The sequence below is a fragment of the Anomaloglossus baeobatrachus genome, chromosome 1 (genome assembly GCF_048569485.1).
Source record: "Anomaloglossus baeobatrachus isolate aAnoBae1 chromosome 1, aAnoBae1.hap1, whole genome shotgun sequence".
NCBI lineage: Eukaryota > Metazoa > Chordata > Amphibia > Anura > Aromobatidae > Anomaloglossus > Anomaloglossus baeobatrachus.
In genome coordinates this window covers 518,290,861-518,306,662 of record NC_134353.1, presented here as the reverse complement: position 1 = coordinate 518,306,662, position 15,802 = coordinate 518,290,861, and positions in this window count along the sequence as shown.

Genomic DNA, 15,802 nt, shown 5'->3' with positions numbered 1-15,802 from the left:
TTCCCCCAAATTTTGGGGGGGAAATAGGGGGTGAGTCTAAAAAAAACAAATATATGGGGGTGTACATATATAAATATATATAAAATATATACTGCAGGGTCCACTCTTGAGCAGTGCTGGGGGTAGGTGACAGCTGTGGGCGGCAGCGTTTGATCTCCTGCTCCCGCATATAATATGCACAGCTGCTGTCCATCAGCAGTGTGGTGCTGAAACTGCATCACACTGAGGGGCTGGGGCATATTAGATCTGCCTGCGCCCTCCTTTGATCGCACATTATTCCCCCCCTGTGTTAGAGATGGGCCCCCAGGCTGCTGCCCATAGTAAAATAAAGGCTTTACTTACCTCCAGCGCTGGTCTCCGGTCTCCTGCTGCTGCGGTCTGTGATAAGACATGCAGAGAGATCACTCTGCCGCGCCGATCACTTTACCGGCAGCAAGAACCAGGAAGTAGAGGAAGCCGGAGCTCAACTGCGAGGTGGGATACACGAGGAGGGACAGCGCTGAGAAGGTAAGGAAAGTGTTTTATGGGCAGCAGCATGGGGGGCATATCAAGCACAGGGAAGGTGTACCATCTATAGGGGTCATGGGCAGCACAGGGGGATATGTCCCAGCACAAGGAGGCTATATTCAATATAAGGGGGCCATATCCAGATTAATTTTAGGATGAGGGACATATATCCTATATGATGTTAGACGGACACTGGCATAAGATGGACCCCATTTAACATTAAAATAAATTCTCTTTTCCTTCACCAAATTTGGGGGTGTGTCTTATAATCAGGTGCGTCTTATAAAGCGAAAAATATGGTATATCACAGCACTAAAGGATCTCTTGTCTTGTTTCTGTATCCTAGTCAAAGAACTTCTAGTCAGATTTTCCTTACGTGTGGACCTGATCATCTTTATGTAGTACAGAGTTGCACTTTTACGGCTACAAATACCAATATGCAAGACAATACCAGTTATACAGGTCTGTGTGTTACCCATGAAAATTGCCCACTTAAACTAATTGTTTAGTTCAGGGCGGAGAAGGTTTCTCCCACCATGAGCCCTTGTTTGCATAGGGTTTCTGTAAGCATGTTTCCCTTCTATTGGTTATTTCCCATAGATCAGCCCCAATCTGAAGAGATTGTAATGTTGCTGTGGTTAGATGCTGGATCAGCCCACCTAGTCTTGACTCGTGGCTCTTTCTTGCATGTCTTTTTAGGATTAATCAGTCTCCTGGCTTGAGACCTTGTGCTTCTGACTCTGGTTTAGGATCTGGAATTGGAGAATACACCTGTTTATCACACTATTCAGTCAATTATATAAAAATTGTACATCCGTGGTCACTATCCTGCTGATGTAGCTAGGGGAAATAATGTTCTAGGAGCTAAACCCAAAAATCTTATATAGACCTGTTTAGAAAAGAAAATATGCATTTGGTCCATGCCTTACCAGTGTCTACTTTTTTACCTTCTATATTTTTACTGTGACTCATTCAGTCTTTCCATGACTGTGGGTGGTGAGAAATGTGGAAACCTGTTACTTCCCAGTTACTGTAAGATCTCTCTAATCTTCCTATAAAATATGCACTTTTTTTTTACCTTCACAACAGCACCACCAGAGAGAGGTACATCCATCTTAGGACAGGAACCCCACTGAAATAAAAGGGGGGCATCTCTCTACCACATCAGTTTCGGTTTCCTGTCCCAGAATAGGAGAACCAGAAGTGCTGTGGTGCTGCCATAGTGAAGGCGACAGGTCCTAGGGCTGTGTGCAGCTGGAGAATTGCACGGCTCCATGGCCTCAGCCCTGGATGCGTTCTCGAGGGTTTTTTTTTCCTGGTGAGGGTAAGAGATGGGGCAAGCACTTGATACAAGCTGGTTTTGGCGCCCGGCGGCTGTGCCTGCCAGAGCCGCAGCTTCCTCCCCGGCCTTGTGTCCCTGCTCGGCGGCTGTCCCAGCAGGTGGTACGTGTGGCAGTAATTAAGGTAAGCATACCTGTGCATAGCCAAGCGTTCCTGGTTCGGCGCCAGGTGGCTGTTCCTGCCAGAGCCACCGCTTCCTTCCCGGCGGCTGTCCCAGCAGGTGGTACGCGAGGCAGCAGCTTCCTCCCACTTCAGGAAATTAGCTGGAGGTGACGTCACAACTAAGCGTTGCCTCTGTGCATGTGCGGTGGTCAGTAAGAGGACACTGCCCACCGCTAACTTCCACAGAGGGATAAATCGCTGGCTCAGCTGGTCCCAGGTTGCTCTAGCCTGCTGATCCTCTAGCTTTGATGGAGGAATCACAGGACGCATCCTGCGAGCATGAAGAGAGCGAGCAGCATGGGGAGCACAAAAAGCAGTCACTGAAGCTGTTGCTGCGTCAAGGAGTGGTGGAAGTGGTTCTAGTGGGGGTCGTCCTACACAAAAGTCTTCCGCCTGCTGGAGTTCCGAGGACCCCTCGTTCACCTGAACCAGATAAGCCTAGGAAGAAGTCAGCCAAGACCAAGCATAAGGAATGTCCCTTGTGCAGAGCCTCATTGCCTTCTGACTACCAGAAGAGGTTATGTGGAACTTGCATTCAGAAGACTGTTGCGGAGGAGGCACCAGATCTCGCTAGCAGCCTAAAGGATGTCATCCGAGTGGAACTTCGAGAATCTCTTAACGGGTTTGCTTTTCCAGCCGTTCCTGCCATGTCAGCCAGATCTGTCCTGCAGGAACGAGAATCAGGGGAGACGTCTGCCTTGAACGTAAGAGACGACGTGCCTTTTTAGTTCACGACAAAGTGAAAAGACTGATTAAAGACCAGTGGGACAAGTCTGATAGGAGAGCTTATCCTCCGTCCCTGTTACGGAAAAAGTAAAAAAAGTATCCTTTCCAGGAGGAAGATTCCTGTCTGTGGGACCATTGTCCTAAAATTGATGTAGCCGTGGCTAAGATGGCGAAACTAACCTCCCTCCCATTTGAAGACATGGGGTCTTTGAAAGATCCGTTGGACCGGAAAGCAGACACCTATCTTCGCCCAGCTTGGAAAACATCTGTGGGAGCACTCCGGCCAGCTGTCGCTGGTACCTGCGTAGCCCGATCCCTGATGGTCTGGATCCAGCAACTGGAGGATCAGACTAAGGAGGAAGCCCCTTGTGATCAACTTCTTGCGGCTATTCCCAGAGCGAAAGTAGCGGCGGCCTTCCTGGCTGATGCGTCAGCAGATACTCTGAGGTTATCTGCTAAGTCGGCAGCTCTGGGAAACTCGGCAAGAAGGTCGCTCTGGTTGAAAGGGCGGCCACGCGACACACACAAAGTCAAAGCTTTTTGCCATGCCTTGCGAAGGGGACTACCTTTTCAGTAAACCACTTGATGACATCCTGGAGAAAGCTGGTGACAAAAAGAAAGGGTTTCCTACCTTTTCCTCTATTTCCTTTAGGCAGCGCAGCTTCCGAAGGAAATGGTTCTCCAGGAAGAAGCAACCCTCATCCCAGGAGGGGTGGAGAGACAACAAGAAGAAGCGCTCAGGCTTCTCCTTCGGCCCTTCTACCGAGGGTAAAAGCCGGCTCGGTGATGTCTCCATCCAGGTAGGAGGTCGTCTCTCCTCCTTTTTCCCCGCCGGGTGTCAGATCTCATCCAGTGATTGGATCCGTGGAGTTGTTAGAGATGGGTTCAAGCTGCAATTTCATTCGACCTTTATGGGGTCATTAATCATTACATCACTCGGCAGGTCGGTAGAGAAGCAACTCGTCTTACAACAAGAGGTTGAAGGCCTTCTCCGAAAATCTGTCCTCGTGGAAATCCCCAAAGGAGAAGAAGGTTACGGATTCTACTCCCCGCTGTTTCTGGTCCGAAAACCGGACGGTTCTTTCAGGATGATTATCAATTTAAAACGCCTCAACTGTCATCTGGTGTATCAGCATTTCAAGATGGAATTAGTTTAGTCGGCCATCAAGAGGCTGTTTCCTGGGTGTTTCATGGCAGTGTTAGATCTGAATGACGCGTATTATCATATTCCTATCCATGCTGCCCATCAGAAGTTCTTCTGAGTAGCCCTTCCTATGGGTGGGGTAGTCAGACACTTTCAATTCAGGGCCCTTCCCTTCAGCCTAGCAATGGCTCCAAGGATATTCACAAAGGTGGTGGCAGAGGTGACGGCTCACACCCACGAGAGGGGGATCCTCATTGTGCCATATTTAGACGACTTCCTAATCTTGGGGGCATCAAAGGAGCATTGCAGGTCCCATGTTGGGTCAGTGATAGCTGTCCTAATGACTCTTGGTTGGCGTATAAACTTTGAGAAGTCAAGACTACAACCCTCCACCCGCCAGTTATTCTTGGGCCTCATTCTGGACTCTTCTTCCCAACTCTGCCTCCTACCTCCGGAAAAGGTGTCCAGTCTCAGGACTCGGGTCTCTATGGTCATCTCACGCCCAGTCCTCACACTCAGGGAGGCTATGTCTCTACTAGGATCCCTGGAGGCATGCATCCCAGCAGTTCCCTGGGCTCTGTTACATATACGCGTACTCCAGGGGCAGGTATTGCGGGCACAGAGGCTATTGCATGAGCATTTAGACAAGAGCATTACTCTTTCTTCTTGGGTTCCCCTATCCCTCCGTTGGTGGCTGCAGATTCAGAATCTTTTGACTGGGGTCCCTTGGTCACTGTGGTTTTCCGACGTCATCACTACCGACGCCAGTGCATGGGGTGGGGAACTCATTTAAGAGATCATGTGAGGCAAGGCCCCTGGACTCCACAAGAAGGTCGTAACTTCTCAAATCTCAGGGAATTATGTGCGGTTGGGAAGGCTCTATACTCCCTCCTTCCACTCCCGGTGGGGAGCGACGTCAGGGTTCTCTCAGACAACAGGGTGGCAGTATCATACATCAACCACCAGGGGAGGCTGAGGTTTCCCGCCCTTATGAGGGTGACAGAGCAGATCTTTTCCCTGGCACAGGTACATCTGTCTTCCCTCACTTCATATTCGGGGGGTGGACAATGTAAGGGCCGACTTCCTGAGCAGGAATCCTGTGTGCCAGGGAAAATAGTGCCTGCACGAGGAGGTCTTCCGGCAGATAGTGCAGCTTTGGGGGTCTCCAACTATGGACCTTTTTGCCACCCGAGCAACAAAAAGGTCAGTCGGTTCTGCTCCCTCAACCCACAGGACAGGCCCTGGGCAGTGGACGCATTCCACATATCTTGGCACTCCGGTCTCCTTTTATCCCTTCCCACCCCTGATTTTGATTCTGGCAGTTCTGAGGAAGGCCCGGGAGGACAAAGCACGGTTGCTGCTGATAGCCCCCTTTTGGCCCAGGAGGGCTTGGTTTTTCTGGCTACGAAAGATGTCAGTAGCAGACCCTTGGATCCTCCCAGAGAGACACGATCTCCTCTCCCAGGGCCCTCTAGTTCAATCGAAACTTCCGGGCCTTCATTTGACGGCCTGAAATTGGAGAGGCAACTGTTAGAGGGTCAGGGGTTCTCCTCTGGTCTGGTTTCCACTCTCTTGCGGAGTAGGAAGCTAGCTACCGCCAAGATATGCGCCAGGGTATAGAGTCGGTTCTTGTCCTGTTCCGGGAGGAGTCCATTGGGCGAGCCTCTGGTGGGAGACATTCTGGAGTTCCTTCAGAAGGGGTAGGCAATAGGACTGTCAGTTAGTACTTTAAAGTCCAGGTATCAGCCCTAGGGGCGTTATATAACTCAGACTTAGCAGGTAATCGGTGGGTTAAGCGGTTCATGTCCTCCTGTCAGAGTCCTCTTCCCTGTTTACTGTTTCCTCCATGGGATCTCCATCTGGTTCTGGACTCACAGGGTCCCCGTTTGAGCCCCTGACTGGTGCTTCTATTAAATTCCTGACATTTAAAGTTGCTCTGTTAGTGGCCCTGACATCAGCTAGACGAGTCAGCGGCCTTCAGGCCATCTCGGTAAACCCCCCCATATGCAGTTTTTTGATGACCGAGTACTCCTGCGGACTGACCCTGCCTATTTACACAAGGTAGCTAGGTCTTTTCATAAATCTCAGGAAATTGTCCTTTTTTCTGTCCAGCCCCTATGAATCCTAAGGAGGAACGATTACATACCTTGGATGTGTCTAGGGCCTTAAGACAGTACATTGAGGTCACTAGGCCCTGGTGGAAAAGTCAGTCTCTATTCCTGTGTTTTCAGGGTTCTAGACGGGGGTGTTCCGCTTCCAAGGGTTCAATAGCTAGATTGGTCAGGGAGGCGATTAAGGCAGCTTATGTTGCCCAGAATAGACCCATCCCGCAAGGTATCACAGCTTATTCTACCAGAGCGGTGGGCCAAGAGAGCTGATGTCCCCTTGGATCTTATATGTAAGGCGGCTATCTGGTCTTCTCCTACGACCATTTTTCAGCACTACCGTTTAAACTTGTCGGCCACAGTGGATCTGACCTTTGGTAGAAGGGTTCTAGAGACTATGGTCCCTCCCTAAGGTTGTTGTCTTCAGAATCTCTCTGGTGGCGCTGTCGTGGTGAAGGGAAAAATCTTAAATTACTCACTGGTAATGATTTTTTCCAGAAACCACAACAACGCCACTGCTTCCCACCACTTCCTTACTTATCACCCTTCGGCTTATTGGTATCTACTGTCCGACAGATTTTCATTTCATTTGGTGTAGGTGATGGTATGGTGTTTATTTGATTTATTGTGTTTCTGGTATTCCTCTCTATGCTCTGTAACCAAACTGATGCGGTAGAGAGATGCCACCTTTTATTTCAGTGGGTTTCCTGTCCTAAGATGGGCGAACCTATCTCTCTGGTGGCGCTGTCGTGGCTTCTGGAAAAAATCATTACCGGTGAGTAATTTAAGATTTTCCGCTTTTGGAAACCCATTTTCTACATCCCACCTCAATGTGCTTTTCAGCAATAACGTCGTTTTGTACACTGTATTGCCTCAAACCAAACCTTGAAAGAAATTTACACAACACGCACAAACTTGCATGACAGCACAAGGCCTACTTATGAAATAAGACACCATACTTGAATAAAATAAATGACATTAAATGACATTTATTAAGGGTTACATAAATTAATTAATCAATAAATAAACCAATATATTCTCTAGTCCCTTTCACAACATCATAGGAGGTTGCCTTTCCACGCCCTAAGGCCCTGTGCGCACTAGAAAAAGGATTTTTCTCAAGAAATTTGTTGAGAGTCTGAAAGATTAGCACACTTGCGTTAAAAAAAACCGCACCAATAACGCATGCGTTTTTACCGCATATTTTACGCGATTTTGATGCGGTTTTTTTCCGCAGGTTCGTCCCTGTGGTTTTTTTCCACAGGTTGGTCCCTGTGTTTTTTTTTACCATTATCTATTGAAAAAAAACACAGGTACCTCCAGAAAAAAAAGTAACATGCTCATTCATTTTCTCAAGAAATTCTGCAGAAAGAAAGTTCTTGAGACAAAAAAAACGCAGTCTGTGCACAGCTATTTTTTTTCCATAGGTTTTTTTGGGGAATGTCTGCAGAAAGGTTACAAACATTTTCTCAAGAAATTTCTGCGGCAAAAACGCAAAAAACCCACGGGTAAAAACGCAATGTGCGCACAGGGCCTAATAGGGACAGGAAGTACAAGAGAGGTTAAAAGAACCCTCCCACCTCCCATTATCCAGTGTCTTTCCTGTCCCCATGGGGCATGGAGAGGTTTTTTTCTTTTCCTATGGTGTAGTGGCCGACGAACTGGAGCGTATATTTTTTTTTTTACCTTACAGCTGGGCAGTGGTTATCGGGCTCTCTACTCCTCCTTCTGCTGCTTCCCTCACCTTGGTGGGGGATCGCCGCTCTAGCCTTCCAGATCCCCTCTGTGGCGATGTGGGCTCACCGGCTGCCTCCTGTACGCGCACTATCATGCATGGCCTGGAAGTATTGCCGGGGAATGGGACTTCCTGGTCACACGCTTCCCCGGCTGGGGCACTTCCGGCTGACATGGATGGCGTATTGGACACACCAATGATAATGGCGGCCTATCCGGGACCGTGGCAGGAGGCGGGGAATATGTGACGATCACTGGAGGGCAGGTTTTTCTACATAAAAAGCTGCCCTGAAGGCATCTAAACCGCGGTTGGTCTGGCTGACATGCATTTCCCTGCATCTACAGAACCCAGTGCTCCCCCTGCCATAGTAAGTTTGAAGGGGAGGGGTCCCTCCTGCCTGGATGCAGGCTTTTACTGACTGCTTCCTTATCTGTTTTCCCTTAGAAAGACAAGCCTGCCCCTAGGAAGTCTGAGAAAATTAAAAAAAATGCTCAGTCTGCGCAAAGAAACTCCCTTCAAATTGGGATAAGAAGCTCTGCCAGCAGTGTACGGACCAGATTATTACAGCTGAACAGCCTTTTCTGGTAGATGAGTTATGGTCCATGATGAAGCAGGAAATAGAAGCTGCACTAGCCTTGATCCCTACTGCTGATCCAAACAGCCTCGTCTGATCAGGAGGAGGCCCTTGATTCAGTTTCTGATGGACCTGATAAGGCCTTGCCCTCCGGGAGATCTGAGCGATCTTTCCTATTCTCTGATGATGATTTGAGAGATCTCATTGGGGCAGTTTGGAGCACTATGGGCTTGGAAGAGGAGCAGTGCCACTCCCTTCATTCGGTTCAGGATGAAATGTTCGCCAGCCTGAAAATGACAAAACAAGTTGGGTTTCCGGTCCACGCTAACATCTTGAGCCTAATTTCTCAGGAATAGGAATTTCCTGAGAAACGGTTCAGGAGCAACCTCAGCCGCAGGTTTCCCCTAGAGAACAATGAGACTCACTGGAAAGTCCCAAGGGGAAATGTGCAGGTAGCACGTGTGGCTAAGAAGACGGCGCTCCCCTTTGGGGATACTTTCCAGCTCAGGGACCAGATGGACCGCAAGATCGAGAGCCTTATGAAAAAATCTTGGGAGGCATCCTCTTCCACCATTCAGGCAAATATTGCCTCCACTTGTGTCTCTAGGTCCCTTCTCAAGTGGCTTGACCAGTTTGAAGCACATATTTCCAAGGTGACCATTAGATATGATCTGCTGGATTCACTTTCCTTTCTCAGGAAGGCTACCAGTTTCCTGGCAGACACGTCTGTGGAGTCAGTCTGCCTGGCGGCCAGGACCTCGGTGTTGTCCAGCTCTGCCAGACGTGCCTTGTGGCTGAAGGCGTGTATAGGAGACTCCACTTGCAAAATGAGACTCTGCTCTCTATCCTTTAAAGTGGACTTGGTGTTTGGGCCAGCGCTAGATGACAGTCTGGATAATTCGACTGATCGGAAGGCCCCTCTTGAGCAGAAACCCCCCAGCAAATGGCCCTTTCGTCCCTCGGTGCCTCAGACCTTCCAGCTCAAGGGGAATGGGAAGTCTAGTCGGTGCAGCTACCCCAAGCGTAGAGGAAAGAATATCCTCATCCCTTCCCAGCAGCAGCATGACAAACAGTGACTCGGTTCTGGTGGGGGGACATCTATCGGATTTTCTTCCCCAATAGCGGACCATCACCAACTGCCAGTGGGTACTGAAAGTCATTTCAGAAGGTCTTCTGGTAGAATTCCTCTCTCCCCCTCCACCAGGTCTCCGAGTCACTGCCCTGTCATCACAGGGTTCCCAGGATCTCCTGTATTCAAAATTACAGGAGTTAATTAATTCCAAAGTCATCTCCCCGGTTCCAAGTCAGGAGGTAGGTGTGGGCCACTACTCCCACCTCTTCCTCGTCAGGAAGCCGTCTGGAGACTTCCGTATTATCATCAACCTGAAATGTCTCAACCAAAGGGTTTGATACCGTCGTTTCAAGATGGAGTCTGTAAAATCGGCAATTCCATTGATAGAGCGACATCACCAGATGGCTACAATCGGCTTGAAGGACGCCTACTTACATGTGCCCATTCATCCTCAGCACAGGAAGTACCTCAAATTTGCAATTTTGCAGAAGGGGGAAGTCCTTCACTTGCAGTTCAATGTGCTCCCCTTCAGGATCTACTCAACCCCATGGGTGTTCTCAAAGATCATGGCCGAAATAGTTGCCTTCCTAAGGGTTCAGGGTATCTGTCTGGTGCCATATCTGGATGACCTCCTTCTCATTGCTCCCTCCACCCACACCCTCAGGAGCCATGTTGAAAAGTCTTTGGGCTGGATCCCCAATTTCAAGAAGTCTCAGCTACAGCCCTCCCCCACACAACGATTTCTCAGGGTGCTGTTAGACTCTGAACAGGCGGGCATCCTTTTTCCCAGAGGACCACAGGTTGACCCTTCTATCCAAAATATCGGCTCTTCATCAGCAAGAATCTTCCACTGTTTGATCACCTATGTCGGCTCTGAGATCAATGATATTCTGCATTCCATCTGTCATGTGGACCCAGGCCCACTCTCGTTGTCTTCAGGATCATATGCTGTCACATTGGGACAGACTCCCTTCCTCCCTGAACAAAAGATGTCGCCTGTCGGGGAGTGTCACCTCGTCTCTTCTCTGGTGTTAGAAGCCCAGCAACCTGCTAGTTGGGGTTGCATGGACACAGATGCCTCTCATTACTCTGACAACAGATGCCAGCCAGCGGGGGTGAGGGGCTATGGTTGCCAACACCCCATTTCAAGGAGTCTGGAGTCATTACATCAACTTCCAGTCCTCCAACTACCGGAAACTGAGGGCGGTCTGGGAAGCCCTCCTGTCAGCTCAAGATCTCAAGGTCTCTGACGTTTTGGTCTATTCGGACAATGTCACCACGGCGGCGCATCTCCACTATCAGGGCAGTACAAGATCCGGCGCCCTGAGGTTATTGTCCTGGATTTTCCTCTGGGCAGAGAAGTTTCTGCTGTCCCTCTCTGCAGTCCACCTAAAGGGGTCCTTGAACCTTCAGACAGACATTCTAAGTCGTCAGTATGTTCACACAAGGGAGTGGAGCCTGGATCAAGCAGTGTTCTGCTCTCTGGTGGCAAGGTTGGGTATTCCGGAGATCGACCTGTTTGCGTCAGAGGGAAATAGAAAGGTCGCAACATTTTTCTCCCTGAATCCACGGGACAACGTGGTGGAGGTGGACGCCTTCTGCCACATCTGGTCCTTTCGTCTCGCCTATGCCGTCCCACCTATCCCTCTTCTGTCAAGAGCCCTGCGAAAGATCAGGGAGGATGGAGTCCCAAGTATCCTAGTAGCTCCTCTCTGGCTGAAGAGGAGTTGGTACGGCTTGATCATGGCTCTCAAAGTTGATGGCCCAATCCTCCTGAGTCCAGACCCTAGCTTGCTATCCCAGGGTCCGCTATTCCACCCGGATCCTCAAAAGCTCAAGTTGGCTGCCTGGCTTCTGAGGCCCAGGTGCTAAGGGCCCAGGGCCTTTCTGATAAGGTCGTGGCTACTCTGCAAGAAAACGTAAACCTGTTACTAACAGTATTTACAATATATCTGGATAAGAGTCTCCTCCTGGTGTGGTGCTCATCCTTCTGACCTACTCCTTCCTAACATAGCGCAAATTCTAGACTTCCTCCAGAATGGATTGGACTTGGGCCTTAAACCCAGCACATTGAAGGTGCAAGTTTCAGCCCTCAGTTCCGTCTTCAATACGGATCTGGCAAGTCATCGCTGGATTCTCACTTTATGGTGTCTGCTACCAGGATTTGTCCTCGACATTGGGTTCTCACACCTTCCTGGGACTTTAATGTGGTCCTTACTGGACTTTCTCGGGCTCCTTATGAACCTCTGTCATCCTGTAGTATACTCTCTCTTTCTCACAAGGCTGCATTTCATGTTGCAATTACTTCTGCTCGGAGAGTTGGGGAGCTTCAAGCATTATCCATCCGGGAACCATATTTTACCATCAGAGATGACAGCATTGTCTTTCGACTGGACCCTTTCTTCCTTCCCAAGGTAGTTTTGGATTTCCATCGCTCCCAATCCATCGTTCTTCCTTCCTCCTGTCAGCATCCTCAAACTCCAGGGGAGGAAGTCTTCCATTCTCTGGATGTTCGCAGGACGGTGTTACACTATCTAAACTGATGGTGCCTTGGCATATTGATCATAACCTCTTCATCCAACCCTTCGGTCGGATTAAGGGCAAAAAGGTGGCTAAAAGCACTATAGCTAACTGGATCATGTGAGCCATTAATGAAGCCTACCTCAACCCTCAACCAGCATCTGTCACCACTGACTGGATTTACTGCACATTCCACCAGATCTACCTCTGTCTCCTGGGCTCAATGGGCAAGGGCTTCTCCCGAGCAGATCTGCAAGACAGCTACATGGTCTTCGCTACATACTTTCACGAAGCATTATCGTCTGGACCTGAATTCCAACAGGGATTTGGCTTTTGGCAGGAAAGTTCTGCAGGCTGTGGTCCCCCCTAGGTATCAATTCGTTGGTATTCCTCCTATCCTGTTGTGGAAGGGACTAGAGAAATACAAATTATTTTTACCGTTAATTCGGTTTCTAGGAACCTTCCACAACAGCACTTCATTCCCTCCTTGTTCCTCAATATTCCTGGAATGTGTTTTAATACTTCTCATGTGCTCTGGATCTTTGTAAGACACTGGCTAATGAGAGGTGGGAGGGTCCTTTTATCCTATCTTGTACTTCCTGTCCCTATTAGGGCGTGGAGAGGCAACCTCCTATGCTGTCGTGGAAGGTTCCTAGAAACCGAATTAACGGTAAGAATAATTCCTCCAAAACATTCCATAAAAACCAGTCCGCCAGTAAAACTGGTGACTTTACCTAATATTTTAATAAGAGAAGTCCATAGCAAACCAGTCCACCAGTAAAACTGGCGACATTCCCTCTAACAAACCTCACGACGAAAGCAGTTCTTGAAGCAGTCTTTCTCCAGGGAGAGAGGGTAGGTGTTCTTCTTGCTCTTCAAATATTCTGACAGCCAGCTGATGGAAAGCCGCTACTTTTATACTTAAACTTCTCACATTTTTTACCAGCTGATCCAATCAGCTGGCAGAAAAAATGGGAGTGCAAAAACCGGAATAAACCAGTCAGGACCAGAACACCACAGAGCTACTGACTAGAATTTTGTTAACCCTTTCCTCACACAGACAAAATGACCACCAAAAATACAACTGAATAGTGAGGCCTGTGTTATCATGCGGTCGCTACGGCATACAAGACACCGTGCTCTGTACATGTCAACACAAGGCCTACCTATGAAATAAAAGACACCACACTTGAATAAAATAAATGGCATTAAATAGCCATGACATTTATTAAGGGTTACATAAATTATTCAATATAATCAATATCTTTTTAATTTAAATTTCTCCATTACATTCCATAGATACCAGTCCGCCAGTGATACTGGTGACTTTACCCACACGCCAAGGACCAACAGGCCTTGGCCCACCCTCACTAACAAATATCACAGCCATTTCTCAACACAATTTTGGAGCCCCAAATTGAAGATGTCCAATCCCACGTCTGACAGATTGACTAAATCGTCCCTGTAAATGCCGCTCACAAACCCTTCCAGATCAAAATACCTGTAAGTTAACCCATTTATAATTGGTAAAAATCTTTCCAAAGCGTCATTTATCCTTTTTTAAATTCGCTCCTGGAACCTCAGCCTGTCACAATTCTACTGTAAAGAGTGAACGACTTCGGAAAAGATCAAATCCGCATCAGGAAACCAGGACCTAATGATTGAAAGATCTATTTGCATGGCAGCAATTAAATCAAGAGCTTTACTTTCCCAATATCATTCCCACCCAAATGCAAAATGATCAAATTCGGAGAAGGCCACAATGTTTTTAACCCCTTAGTGACGGAGCTAATTTTCACCTTAATGACCAAACCAAATTTTGCACTTCTGACCAGTGTCACTTCATGAGGTTATAACTCTGGAACGCTTCAACGGATCCTGGTGATTTTGAGATTGTTTTTTCGTCACATATTGGACTTCATGTTAGTACCAAATTTAGGACAATACTTTTTGCGTTTATTTATGAAAAAAATTGAATTTTGGCAAAAATTTTGAAAATTTAGCAATTTTCAACTTTTGAATTTTTATACCGTTAAACCAGAGATTTCTGTGACACAAAATAGTTAATAAATAACATTTCCCACATGTCTACTTTACATCAGCACAATTTTGGAAACAAAATTTTTTTTGTTAGGAAGTTAGAAGAGTTCAAAGTTTATCAGCGATTTCTCATTTTTACATCAAAATTTACAAAACCATTTTTTTAGGGACCACATCATATTTGAAGTGACTTTGAGAGGCCTAGATGACAGAAAATACCCAAAAGTGACACCATTATAAAAACTGCACCCCCAAAGTACTCAAAACCACATTCAAGAAGTTTATTAACCCTTCAGGTGCTTCACATGAACAAAAGCAATGTGGAATGAAAAAAAGCAAAAATTAAATTTTACCTAAAAATGTTGCTCTAACCCAAATTTATTCACTTTTAGAAGAAATAACACAACAAAATCGACCACAAAACTTGTTCCCCACTTTCTTATGAGCGCGCCGATACCCCACATGTGATCAGAAATCTCTGTTTGGACAAATGGGAGGGCTCGGAACAGAAGGAGCAATATTTGAATTTTGGAAAGCAAATTTGGCTGAAATAGATTGCGGGCACCATGTTGCATTTACAGGTCCGCTAAGGTACCTAAACAGAAGAAACCCCTCACAAGTGACGCCATTTTGGAAACTAGACCCCTCAAGGCTTCTATCTAGGGGTATAGTGAGCATTTTAGATCCACAGGTTCTTTACAGATTTTGTTAACGTTACGTTGTCATATTGAAAATTTTAATAATTTTCTCAAAAATGTTGCTTTAGCATCAATTTTATCACTTTTTCAAGAGGTAATTCCAAAAATTTGACCTCAAGGTTTGTTAACCACTTTTTTATGAGCGCGGTGATACCTCACATGTGGTCTGAAACCTTTGTTTGGACAAATGGGAGGGCTTGGAACGAAAGGAGCAATATTTGAATTTTGGAAAGGAAATTTAGCTGAAAAAGATTGTGGGCACCATGTCGCATTTGGAGGTCCCCTAAGGTACCTAAACAGCAGAAACCCCGCACAAGTGACCCCATTTTAGAAACTAGGCCCCTCAAGGAATTTATCTAGATGTTTGGTGAGTACCCTGAACCCCCAGGTGCGTCACAGAATTTTATAACGTTGAGCCATGAAAATAAAAAAATAAAATTTTACCACAAAATTGTTATTTCAACCAGGTAGCTTTTTTTTCACAAGGGTAACAGGAAAAAAATCACCATGAAATTTATTGTGCAATTTCTCCTGAGTTTGGTGATACCTTATATGTGGTGGAAATCAACTGTTTGGGCACATGACAGGGCTCGGAAGGGAAGGAGCGCCATTTGACTGCAAAATTGTCTGGAATCAATAGCGGACGCTATGTTGCATTAGGAGAGCCCCTGAGGTGTTTATACAGTGAAGCTCCTAAACATGTGGCCACATTTTGGAAATAGACCCCTGAAGGAATTTATCTAGATGTTTGGTGAGTGCCCTGAACCCTCAGGTGCTTCACAGAAGTTTATAATGTTGAGCTGTGAAAAAAAAATAATACATTTTTACCACAAAATTGTTACTTCAACCAGGTAGCTTTTTTTTTACAAGTGTAAAAGGAAAAAATTCAGCATAAAATTTATTGTGCAATTTCTCCTGAGTATGCTGATACTGATACTGATGTGTGATGAAAATCAACTGTTTGGGTGCACAGCAGGGCTTGGAAGGGAAGGAGCGCCATTTGACTGCACAATTGGCTGGAATCATTAGCGGACGCTATGTTGCATTTGGAAAGCCCCTAAGGTGCCTAAACAGTGGAGGTCCCCAACAAGTGACCCCATTCTGGAAACAAGACACCTTAAGGCTTTTATCTAGGTGTATATTGAGCAGTTTGAATCTAAGAGTACTTCACAGAATTT